This window comes from Hibiscus syriacus, unplaced genomic scaffold (assembly GCF_006381635.1).
Source record: "Hibiscus syriacus cultivar Baekdansim isolate YM2019G1 unplaced genomic scaffold, ASM638163v2 tig00111344_pilon, whole genome shotgun sequence".
NCBI classification, from domain to species: Eukaryota; Viridiplantae; Streptophyta; class Magnoliopsida; order Malvales; family Malvaceae; genus Hibiscus; species Hibiscus syriacus.
In genome coordinates, this window is record NW_024063067.1 from 17,781 (window position 1) to 31,422 (window position 13,642).

Genomic DNA, 13,642 nt, shown 5'->3' on the forward strand with positions numbered 1-13,642 from the left:
TATTGCTTCCTTTACTTCCTTCTTCTACCTTCTCTTCTCAACATGCTCCATGAACAACAATAGTGAAAAGTAAATTTGGATTTAAGATTCCTTTAAACAGTCATCAACTTTAGTAAATTATTTATTTTATCTTTTACTTGTGTGGCATAATGATGTGGGTATTTTTATTCCAGCATGGTAAAAAGTAATAAAAACCAATTAGTCTCATCGTTATTTTTCTAATAATATATAGCTTGATTGGAATTAAATTAAAAAAATTAATGACCTAATAGATACAAATTTTAATTTAATAGTAAGAATAGAAACACAACCATAATTTAGTGAGCTAAAAGGTAATTACCCTAAAACTTTTTGAAATGTGGTGCATAATAATTGAATATTTTATTAATATGGTGTAGGTACAATATAATATTTGTTCAAAGATAAGCTCTCAACCATTAGAATTGAACGCTCACATCTTTGACTTTCCTAATGCTCGAACTCGAGACCTCAAAGAATAACAATCTTTTACCACTAAGGTGTTCGATTCGTGTTAATATATGAAACTTTAACCATGAGTGATGGGGGAAACATGTTAATTGCATCATATATCCCCAAATTATAGCATTATTTATTTGGGTTCTTAAACTTTTTAATATTTTAAGTTCATCCTCAAATTTTCATCCTCAAATTATGGCTCTTCTAAATTAATCCTTAAATTTTGAACATTCTAATTTCATCCTTAAACTATGACTCTCTTCTAAATTGGTCCTCAAACTTTGAATATTCCAATTCTATCCCTAGATCATCTAATATGCAATTAGTTTCAACCATAATTTAACCAATTTTTTTTCAAACATGGCCTAACGATTTTATTAAAAGGGATGTGATTAGTGCATATGTATAGCTTGGGATGAAATTGGAATGTTCAGACAGTTTGGGGGATCAATTTATAATGAAGATATAGTTTAGGGATGACATTGAAAGGTTCAAAGTTTGAGAACTAATTTAAAATGATAGTCATAATTTAGGGATGAAATTAAAATATTTAAAGTTTAAGCACCAATTTAAAATGAGTCATAGTTGAAGACATTTGGTGCAATTAACTCATGATAACCATATAAATATCATTTTAAAAGGTAACAATTAGTAGTATGTGATGAATGATGTGTGAATTTTACTGTATTTAGAAGTAGTGTTAAAATTAGGTAAAATAAAAGTACGTGAATCAAATTTTAAACGTAATAAAGTAGAAGCACGAAAACCACAAATTTACCGATGTTTGAAATACTCCCAATTAGAATTCTTCGGAAAAGAACAGAGAAACTAAAAAACTAGGATTTTGTTTGTTTTTGTTATTTCAAAGAAGGGACAACAATTTGGCCGCAGAATCCATTTCAATCGCTTTTTGGCGCGTGTAATGTAAGCTTTCCTCCATTTCTTACGGAACTGAAAGTGAAAAAAAGTCTTCATAAATTCCAAATCTGCTGTCTTATGATAAGGAATATATATATATATTTTTGGAAACTCCTAATAAATGTTTGATGTCTGCATCATTGCTGATTCCCACATCAGAAATTTCCCTTTTTCTATAGATTTTGACCTAATCCCAATCTATACAGTAAGATTGTTTGAATAGTCTCCTTTCAGGATCGGGCCTCTTCTATTTTCTGGATCCTTCAGCTCTGGTTCTCTGGTAAATATATCGGTTTTTTATTTGCGTTTTTCTTGAGATATTATGGAATGGGTATTTGATTTTCTGTTTTCGAATTGTAGCTATAAATATAAGTTTAGATGGAATAGAAAAAAAGGGATTTTTTTATGCATTTTGGGTATATGAAATTTAGATTTCGTTTGTTATTATGTAATTGTGATAAAGAAATGCATACATCATATAATTTTTCAAATTCACAAAATTCTCATGGAATAGGGATCTCTAACAAATTTATGAACTTGATTAAAGTTGCACTTTTAAAATCAAAACCGTTTTCCCATGTCTCGAACCTTAAGTCCCTTTTCCCTCTTCCATGTACGGTTATTGGTTAATGCCTTAGCCAGTTACCTAGCTAGGGTTTGTGTGTCATATGCTGAAATTATGAACTTTGAATGAATCAATTCAGTACCTTCAATGTATCAATTTCATACTTGAGGTTTATGCATCGACTTGGAGGGATATGAAGTCGACGAACAAGATCCCAAAAAGAAAATAGAGAATTTTTCAGTATGATTGTTATTGAAAAGAATTACGTTCAGAGGTATTACCAGCTATCATGCAAGAGAAGAGAAGTAAATTTTGGTGCATATATATACCTTTAGTATTACATTTAATGCATCAATTCACCTTTGGAAATTAACTTTAGCCTGCCACGAGGGTAAAATATAAGTCCCCTTGTTCTATTATATTGAGTTGATCCTTCAAAAAAAAATATTATATTGAGTTGAGAAGCTATATGCATAGTTTTTTTGATCTGCCTGGCTGAGTCTGTGTCCTTGTAGGAGCTGGATATCAATATGCATTGGTTTAGTTTGTGAGCTATTGTGTGTAAACTGATTTGTCTTTTAATTTAGAAGAGACAGGGATGGTATATACTGTTAGTTCTTTGGTTGTTCAGTCCTGTTGATTCAAGAGCTTTTGGTTGTGCATGAAATTTGGAGAAACTTTCCATCAAGTTAAAATTGTGAAAGTGAACTCGAAAGGAATTGATCAATTGCTCCGAGCTTCTGTTGATGACCTTGATCTTTACAAGTTGTTTAATCACACATTGATTTGGCAGTTTGAATGAAACTGAAGTTTCTGTGTTAAGGGTTTTAACTTCCATCTTGTTTATTTGTTTGAATCAATATGGTCCTGTTGTGCAGGAAGATGGATCCTGAAAAGACCCCATTTGAGATTTAAGGATCAAATGAAAATCGAGTTTCCACTGGTCTCTGAAGAAAATACTGTCATTTAATTCCAGTCGAGTCGAAATGCTTCTCTGTTTCTACTTCCTTGCAAGAAAACATTTATTTGGAATCAAAGGAACGACGAAAGTCGGCATCCCAACTTTCTGGGCTTATTATTTTCTATCTTATGGTGATATTAGTAGAGATTATTGGTGGAGTGAAAGCCCATAGTCTTGCAGTTCTGACAGATGCCGCCCACTTGCTCACTGATGTTGCTGGATTCTCATATCTCTTTTCACGGTCTGGGCTTCAGCATGGAAGGCAACATCATACCATTCCTTTGGATTCAGTCGTCTTGAAGTCCTGGGTGCTCTTATATCTGTGCAGCTCATATGGCTCATATCTTTAATCTTAATTTATGAAGCGCTTGACAGGCTTCTCCACGATAGAAAGGAGATAAATGGGGCACTCATGTTTGCGGTTGCAGCATTTGGATTTGTTATCAACTCAATGTTAGTCCTTTGGCTGGGTCATGACCACAATCACCATGTTTTGGGGGACAATCATCACCACCATGAACATCACCATCACCAGCACCACCACGAACATCACCATCACCATTACAGCAGTAAACCTTGTGATTTAGACGAGGAAGATGAAACTAGTCTAGTGCTGAGTAGTACAAAGAAGAAGATATTGAACATAAATCTCCAAGGAGCGTACTTGCATGTTATGACTGACTTAATTCAGTCTGTCGGGGTGATGATTGCCGCAGCCGTTATTTGGCTAAAACCGAAGTGGTTGATCATTGATCTTCTCTGCACCTCGTCTTCTCTACGTTGGCCCTAAGTACCACTCTACCGATGCTTAGAGACGTTTTCGATATATTGATGGGAAGGACACCGAGAGACATTAATATCGAGATCCTGGAAAGTGGTATCAAGGGTATCAATGGAGTCGAAGACATTCATGACCTACACGTATGGGCAATAACTGTTGGGAAACTTGTATTGTCCTGCCATGTAGTTGCTAAGCCAGGAGTCGAGTCTAAGGAGATAATTAGCAAGATCAGGGATTTCTGTGAAAAAACATATAAAATTCATCACATAACTGTACAAATCGAGCAGTTATAGGCTTATAGCAGTTTGTAAACTTAAACACGGAGTCTGACTGGAAATATCAGATTTTCGAATCCTACTAGGTGTGTGTATGCCTATCAACTTCATAATAAATTACCACATTAGCACATCTTTCTTTTCTTTGTTGAGTTTGTTTTTCATTTGTACAAAGCCAATAAACCTACATACCTGCCAAATTGCCAGTTCTAATTCGAACCTTTCGATTCTCAAAACCATCAAAGTACAAATTATAAAAGTGGAGGCACTATTATTACAAGTTAGAGACTTGATCAAAATAATCAATTATGCTTCTCTCTTCCTAATAGCGACTTCCCACTTAACCTTCCAACTTCCACTTCTGAGGGGAACGCGTTGAGAAAAAATGACAAAGTATAAGCCGGCCTTATCATACTAATACCAAACAATATGGTTCTTTTAAAACAAAAGCCAAGTATTCTACATGTCTCTCTCTCAGCTAAAAAAAAGGAAAAAGAAAAAGGACAACTTGCTAACAACTTTTTTCACTTCCTCAAATATAACCTATCACCTTGTTAAGTAGAACAGCATCCTTTAGTGTTGCCTGATGTATCTGAGACATTAATGGTGGTTCCTTGGCTCGGAAGCGCAATACTAGCAGCTGCTTCCTGGGTTGCCAACGCTTTTTTCTTATGATATGGTAGATCTCATTCAATACGGTTTGGAATGCCTTCTCGATGTTTGTTGCTTCCAGTGCCGACATCTCGAGAAATGAAAGACCTTCCCTCTCAGCCAGAGCATGACCATCCTCCTCAGAAAACCGCTCTGAGATGATTCAAGTCGGATTGTTTCCGGCCATCATGATTACAATGTTAGAATCAGCATGGTCCCTCAACTCACGCAGCCACCTTTGAGCATTATCAAAGGTTTGACTCTTAGTTATGTCGTAGACAAGAAGAGCACCAACAGCTCCTCTGTAGTAAGCACTAGTGATAGCTCGATATCTCTCTTGGCCAGCCGTATCCCAAATCTGAGCCTTAACAGTCTTTCCCTCCACCTAAAGCATGAAAATTGATAGAAATTAGTTCAATAATACAAACAAAACCATCAGTTTACCAAATTGCATAACCATGAGCACTATCTAACAAAGATTAAAATATACTTTGGATTAAAGGGTTGAAAATATGGGATCATATTAAGGGGTCCTAACAACTCTACAAATGACAAACCAACAAATAACAATTTGGACTTTTTCAGAACCAAATCAATTATGTCATAGGTCCATAAGAAACAACAACATACTTCATATTATTAACATTAGAATTGAACATCATAAAAAGCTTGGATAAAAAATAATAACTTAATTTTCAATTCAGTATCAACTCTCCAACATTTCTTATATGTAGAAATTGTTACTAAAAATTAGACCGAATAATTCGTATATTCATATCATGTTTCTGAACTCAACTACAATGCTAAAGCATCTTCGACGATCATCACTATCCTGCCATCTTTTTTTCTTGCCTAACTACATCGTCTTCGAAAGGAACTTCAAAATTTAAAACCATAGAGCAAGAAAAGGCGATCGGATTCCTCATGTCACATTACTGAGATGACTTTTTTAGATACTAATTATGCAAATAAGTTGCATAAAGTTCACGGCCAACTTAATCATGCAAAGTTCCCCTGAAGTACTTTAGATCATAAGCATTTCTAACACACTAAAATATCAAGAAGATAATTTATCACTCAAAATTCAAGGAACTTCGAGAACAACTAATTTTCAGCGGGAAAAATTAAACATACACGAAGACGAATCAGAGATTGAGTTGATTGAAACTATGATAAAAACCTGGAGGGTTCTAGTAGCGAACTCGACGCCAATTGTTGATTTAGATTCCAAACAGAACTCGTTTCTGGTGAACCTAGATAGAATATTCGACTTTCCAACTCCAGAATCGCCGATCAACACGATCTTGAAGAGGTAATCGTACTCGTGATCTACTCTATGCGCCATTCCCCTTCTCTCTCAAACATGCAAGATCCAAAAAAAAATCAATCAATCCAAAAAGAGAAAATAAGATAATATAGATACGGAAGCTATTGAACTTACTCGGGGTGGATAGATCGAGAAGAGAAAATTCAAAAAGAATAAAATAAAAAGAAGATAGTTTAGGAGAAATTATACTGAAAAGAAAAACGGAATTAAGTAAGAGTTATGGGGTGAAAAGAAATGGAAAAACCGATGACCAATGGAAATTAAGTAAAGGGGGCCTTTGATTTTGATTTTGATTTTTTGAAACGGCCAAAAGATTTAATTTATAGATACGGTTTTTGGCTTTTTGGTGAGGGAACGAAGTATAACGGTGCCGTTTAAATGGAAGTTCGAAAATTGACAAATCGGAAATGTACAAATATGAATAGAATCAGGCTGGTATGGCAGCTGTTATGCTGCGACAGTTAGGGGTGTTCATTATTTTTGTTTTAATTGACTGAATTGAAATAGTTTGATTAATTTGATTTGTCACTGAATTAGTTCGATTGATGAATGATTAATAATTTTTTAGAATTCGGTTAACAGTTATTTCGGTTTGAAATCGGTTAATTAACCGAATTAAATTTTAAATGTTAAATATTATATATAACATATGAGCTGAGACCAAACTATTTAAAACTTAATTAATAATTTAGGATCTAATAACTTTTAAACTTAAATCAATATTAATTAATTAAAAAATCCATATAAAATTTTTATTTTATAATTATATATTATTTAAATTAATTGTACTTTTTTAATTAAAAAAATCAATTTTTATATAATTTAGAAAATTTTAAAAAATTTCGGTTAATTCGAAAATTAACCGAATTAACCGAAATTTATTCGGTTCGGTTAATATTTTCAAAAAAAAGTTTGTTCGATTAACGATTAAAGAAAAAAAAGTTCGTTTATTTCGATTAATGATAATTCAGTTCATTCAGTCACCGTTTTAACCGAATGAACACTCCTAGCGACAGAGGATGAATGAACCCTCAGAATGTAGCACACTGCAATTTTAGGGTAAACAACATCATTACTCCTTGCATTTTTATCTTGTTTCTTTATTGGTAACTGTAATATAAAAAGTTGCAATTGTAACATTGGGGAAATAGGAAGTTAATTTATGTCGGATAGTTACAGTTAATACAATGTGTTATATAGTATTACAAACTTTTGGAGCAGGCAACTTGTTTTCCTTAAAGCAATAGTGAAAAGGGTGGAGCAATTATGTATGTGATTCTTTTAGAAGGATTCAGATATGCCTACAGCAAGTGTAAAGGTGAGTTGGGAGCGTATTTGTTCTCTCAAAATCGAAGGAGGTCTTGGACTAAAAGACTTGTCATGTTGAAATAGGGCTTGTCACATTCAGCTATTGAGGAAGTTTCTTGCTAATGAGGGATCTTTGTGGGTGGCCTAGGTTAAGGCATATATTATTAAAGGGAGGGACATTTGGGAGTTTGAATCGCAGAGATGTGCTAGTTAGAGCTTGAGGAAAATGCTCTCCCTTCTTAGACTTTTGAAAGAGGTAACTGAGAATTCTGGTATTGATTGACAATAACTGGGAACAAAGAAGATATGGTATGAGATAAGATCAAAGAGAGACTGGGTTTCATGGCAGCGGGTGATATGATTTCCTATGCATGTTCCTCGCCATGCTATAATCTCTTGGATGGCTACCCTTGACTAGTTGTCAACTAAGGATAGACTATTACGAATGGTAATGACTGTTGATGGTGTGTGTGCGCTTTGTGAGGCTGAGGCGGAGTCTCGAAGTAATCTTTTCATTGGCCATGAAATACAGGATGCTGCTTGGGAGATGACCTTTGCTAGGTGTGGCATGCCACAAAGAGCGCAGTGCTGGAAAGATGAGCTGAAGTGGGTGGTTACCAAGTTTAAAGTAAGTCTTCTGTTGAAACATTTTGATATTTCGATATAACAAATTAAGTTAAATGGATTTTAAGATTTTCCAAATGATTTTCTAAGTATATTCGATATAACTATTCGAGTATCAAAACATTACTCCAAATATTTCAAAAATCATTTTTAATCCTTACTTAAGTGTAAAATTAAGTTTTAATCATAAAACAATTTCAAAATAATCTTACAAAGTATTTCGAACCAATTCAAAGCCAAAAATTACAGATTGCTCAGAGGGAACCGATTCCCCCCCATAGGAGGAACCGATTCCCCCTAAATGGTTTTGGCCCCGAGATTTCCAGAATGCTCGGAGGGAACCGATTCCCCCCATAGGAGGAACCGATTCCCCCCTAAACAGTTTTGCTCCGAGAATTCCAGTATGCTCGGAGGGAACCGATCCCCCCTAAGGGGGTACCGATTCCCCCCTTGTACAACGGTCGAAATATTTGAATTTTACACTTAGGAACCGATTCCCTTCAAGGGGGAACCGATTCCCCCCACGCTCCAAGCTGTTTTATTAAATGTTTTCACACTAAAACGGCTATAATATCTTCTCTAATCATCCCCAACGTTCAGAAGTGATCCAAGGTGTATTTAAGCAAGCTTAGAAGCCATTGATCAACAACAAGAAACATCAAGCAACTAGAATCAAGAGAGAATCAAAGAGAAAGCATCAAACCTCAAGTTTGAGTATTTCAAGCCTATTTTCATTCAATATTCATTTTGCTTTCAAGAACACTTTTTGTGCTCAATTGTATTCATCTTTGAGTGTTCTTTTCTTTGTTCTAGAATTGTGCAAACATCTTTGTGAGGTTTTCTTGTGTTGTGAGCTTGTAAGTTTGCAAATTGTAATCTTCTCTTTGGGAAAAAGAGTGTTCTCAAGAGTTGGGGTATACTCTTGAGGGAATTGTAAGGTTATCTCTTTGGCCTCAAAAGAAAGAACAAATTAGTGAATTTGTTGGAAAATCCTTAGTGTGGATAGCTAAGGTAGTGGACATAGACTTTATTTGAGAAAGTCGAACCACTGTAAATCGCTGTGCAATTACTTTCAATTTTCTGCAAAAGCTTCCACAAAATTTTAATTGCCAATTCACCCCCCTCTTGGCCGATTTCGTCAATCGATTAACTCAACAATTGGCATCAGAGCCTAACTCATTTGAAGGTTTTATCGCCTCTTGAGTCAATTCGGGAAGAGTTATATCGATTATTAAAGTCACCAATGGCCTCTGCTTCAAACTTCGACTCTAGTCTCGATTCGATGCCCGTCAACAAGCCTCCTTTCTTCAATGGAGCTAACTATGCCTATTGGAAGAATAGAATGATGTACTTCATTCAAGCAAGTGACATGGGAGCATGGAATGCTGTAGAAGAAGGATACATCAACCTCTCACTCATCCAAGGTTGTGGAGTGAAGGAGAGACAAGAATGTTCCAGCTCAACTCCAAAGCCATCCATATTATTTTTTGTGCTCTTGGACCAGATGAATACGGAAGAGTTTCATCGTGTACAACCGCCAAAGAAATATGGGACAAACTTCAAGTCACACATGAAGGTACAGATGAGGTAAAGAAATCAAAAATTAGTATTCTAACGCATAGCTATGAAAATTTCAGGATGAAACCAAATGAAGACATCAAAGCTATGACGGATAGATTTTCAACGATTGTCAATTGTCTCAAATAATATGGAGAGATCATCTCAAATGAAAAGCTTGTGAGGAAGTCAGTCTACTCCCTCCCAAAATCATGGCAATCAAAGAAGACGACAATCATCGAGTCTAAGGACCTATCGTCCTTAACTCTTGAAGAACTTATCGGTTCACTCCTCACTCATGAGATGATGCTCGAAGATGAGGTGGACCTTGATAAAGTTGAAGAGACACCAAAGGAAAAGGAGAAGAAGAAAATATTGGAGTGCTCTCAAATCCACAAAAGATGAGAGTGATTCTAATAATGATGATGATGACGAGGAAATGGCATTGTTTGCCAAACGGTTCAGAAAAATGATGAGACCTTACCAAGGAAGAAAATTCAAACGAAACGAAGGCCTCAAAAATGAACCAAAAGAGAAGGACCCATCATTTGCTATGAATGCAAAAAGCCGGGGCATGTCAAATATGATTGCCCATAATTGAAGAAAAAGGGTCAATCAAAGAATAAGCACAAGGCTCATGTGGCTACATGGAGCGATGAAGAAGGTTCCGATGAAGAGGAACAAGAAGTAGCAAACTTGTGCTTGATGGCATTCGGGGAAGATTCTAAGGTAACCTCTAACTCATCGATTTTGATGATTTATCTTATGATGAGTTATTTGAGGAATACAATGGGTTGGCTTCGGATTATGAGAAATTGTTTTTAAAATATAAAAATGATGTTTCAAAATTGAAAAATGAAAACAAACTCATATCCAAAACCAACAACGATCTTGAAAGTAAAATCAAAGATTTGCAAATCAAACTAGAAGAGTTTGAAAAGAAAAATTTAGATTTGCAAAATTTACTTTCAAAGATCAATGATGATCATCAAAAGAAAATTGATGATCTTAAAACTTCTTTGATAAAGTTGGAACAAATATTTTGAAAAAGGTGGAAATTCAAATCCAACTTTGTTAGAAAAGTTTAGAAACTACAATCATAGAGGTCCCCAAGAACCTCTAATGGAAAAATCATTAGAAGTATGTGGGTTCCTAAAGAACTCATTACTACTAAAGATAAAAATATCTTACACAAATGGATACCTAAGGGGACTAGGATTTTGGAAACTAATGAATATGGACCCAAAAGAATTTGGGTACCAAAAATCAAAATTAATCTATGTTTGTAGGGAAAGGAGCATTGCTACAAGGCACGGGAAAACAAATTCAAACTCATGGTACCTTGATAGTGGATGCTCAAGACATATGACCGGAGACAAAAGGGTTCATTGAGCTTAACGCCAAAAATGGAGGAGAAGTGACTTTTGGAGACAATTCAAAAGGTCACATTGAAGGTATTGGTATAATAGGTAATACCTCTTCCATACAATTAAGAATGTTTATATGTGAATGGATTAAAGCATAATCTCTTGAGTATTAGTCAATTATGCGATAAAGGATTCAATGTCTTATTTGAAATTAATGGTTGTAAGTTATGACATTGCATCTAATCGGATTATGCTTATTGGTCATAGAATAGGAAACATTTACATGGTGCATTTAGATTCTATTGATATGACTAATTTATGCCTAGTTGCTAAGGATGAGCATGATAGTTGGTTATGGCATAGGAGACTAGGTCATGCTAGTATGAGTGTTTTGCAACGGTTAATTCAAGGAGACTTAGTAAGAGGGTTGCCTAAGCTTAAATTTGATAATGATAAAATCTGTGATGCTTGTGCTAAAGGAAAACAAAAACGAGTTTCTTTTAAATTTATTAATGATGTATCAACTAGTAGAGTATTACAATTGATCCATTTAGATCTTTTTGGGCCAACTAGAACTACTAGCTTGGGAGGAAAACAATATTCTTTTGTCTTGGTAGATGACTATTCTAGATACACTTGGGTTCTATTCTTAAGTACTAAAGATGAAGCATTAGAAAATTTCATCACATTTTCAAAAATAATCCAAATGAAAAAGGTTACTCTATCACTAGTGTTAGAAGTGATCATGGAACTGAATTTGAAAATCTTGGATTCATTGAGTTTTGTAATTCTAATGGTATTAGCCATAATTTTTCAGCACCTAGAACCCCTCAACAAAATGGAGTTGTTGAGAGGAAAAATCGAACTTTAGAAGAAATGGCTAGAACCATGCTTTGTGAAAATAATTTGCCAAAATATTTTTGGGCGAAAGCCACAAATACCACTTGTTATGTTGTAAATCGAGTAATGATTAGGCCAATTTTAAAGAAAACTCCATATGAAATTCTCAAAAATAAAAAGCCTAACATTAGCTATTTTCATCCTTTTGGATGTAAATGTTTTGTTTTAAACAACGGTAAAGAAAATCTTGGCAAATTTGATGCTAAAAGTGATGAAGGAATTTTTCTGGGTTATTCCTTAAATTCTAAAGCTTATCGTGTATTTAATAAAAGAACTTTAGTTGTAGAAGAGTCTATACATGTTGTTTTCGATGATAATCCCCTTCCGAGGAAGGATTCTTCTGTTAATGATGATGTAGGTATTGTACAAGCAAATGAAATTAGACATGACGTTGGAGAATCATCATCAAAGGAAGAAACAAAAGATGAGGAAACTCATGATCCCTCGAGAATCCAACCATTGAAGAAAGGGAAGTATCTTTTCCAAGAGAGTACAACTATGTCAAGGATGGTGAAATTATAGGTGATCCATCAAAAGGGGTAACTACTCGATCTTCTCTTAGAAATATCTGTAATTATGTTGCATTTATTTCATGCATAGAGCCTATGAACATCAAAGAAGCATTAAAAGATGAACATTGGATTATGGCTATGCAAGAAGAATTAAATCAATTTGAGAGAAGTAAAGTATGGACATTAGTTGAAAGGCCTAGTAATAAATCTACTGTAGGTACTAGATGGGTTTTTAGAAATAAACTTGATGAAAGTGGTAATATAGTGAGGAATAAGGCTGGACTTGTTGCTCAAGGCTATACTCAAGAAGAAGGCATAGACTATGATGAAACATACGCTCCCGTAGCTAGGATGGAAGCAATTAGAATGTTATTGGCATTTGCATGTTTCAATGAATTTAAATTATATCAAATGGATGTTAAAAGTGCATTTTTAAATAGTTTTATAAAAGAAGAAGTGTACGTGGAACAACCTCCAGGTTTTGAAGATTCAAATTTTCCGGATCATGTTTTAAAATTGACAAAAGCTCTTTATGGTTTAAAACAAGCTCCTAGAGCTTGGTATGAAAGATTGTCAAATTTTTAATTGAAAAAGATTTTTTAAAAGGAAAGGTTGACACTACATGTTTTTAAAGAGAAAAGGTAAAGATTATTAGTAGTTCAAATTTATGTTGATATAATATTTGGTTCTACTAATGATGTTCTTTGCCAAGAATTTTCTAAGCTAATGCAAAGTGAGTTTGAGATGAGCATGATGGGGGAGCTCTCATTTTTCTTGGGACTCCAAATCAAGCAAAGAAAAGATGGCATCTTCATTAATCAAGCTAAGTACGTCAAAGATATGCTCAAGAAGTTTGGACTGGAAAATGGGAAACCTCATAACACTCCAATGATCTCTTCAACAAAGCTTGACTTAGATGAAGGAGGTAAATGTGTAGATGTTAAATTATATAGGTCAATGATTGGCTCTTTGCTTTATCTAACTGCAAGTAGACCGGACATTATGTTTAGTGTTTGCTTATGTGCTAGATTTCAATCATGTCCTAAGGAATCACATTTACTAGCTGTTAAGAGAATCTTTAGATACCTTAAGGACACTCCTAGTTTAGGACTTTGGTATCCTAGAGACTCTAGCTTTAGCTTGCATGCCTTTTCTGATGCGGATTATGGAGGATGCAAATTAGATAGGAAAATCACCTCCGGTACTTGTCAATTCCTTGGAAATATGTTGATTTCTTGGTTTTCAAAGAAACAAAATTGTGTTGCATTATCTACCACTGAAGCGGAATACATTTCAGCTGGTAGTTGCTGTGCACAAGTTTTATGGATGAAACAACAACTTTTTGATTATGGAATTGAAGTAGGTACCATTCCTATCAAGTGTGACAATACTAGTGCTATTTGTCTCACTAAAAATCCC

General features: G+C 34.7%; 2 pseudogenes; one reads left to right on the plus strand and one right to left on the minus strand.

The window, feature by feature from the left end:
- The first annotated feature begins 1,521 nt into the window (after positions 1-1,521).
- LOC120159255 lies at positions 1,522-4,110 on the plus strand (annotated as a pseudogene).
- A 67-nt stretch (positions 4,111-4,177) lies between these two features.
- On the minus strand, positions 4,178-6,219 carry LOC120159251 (annotated as a pseudogene).
- Positions 6,220-13,642: the final 7,423 nt, after the last annotated feature.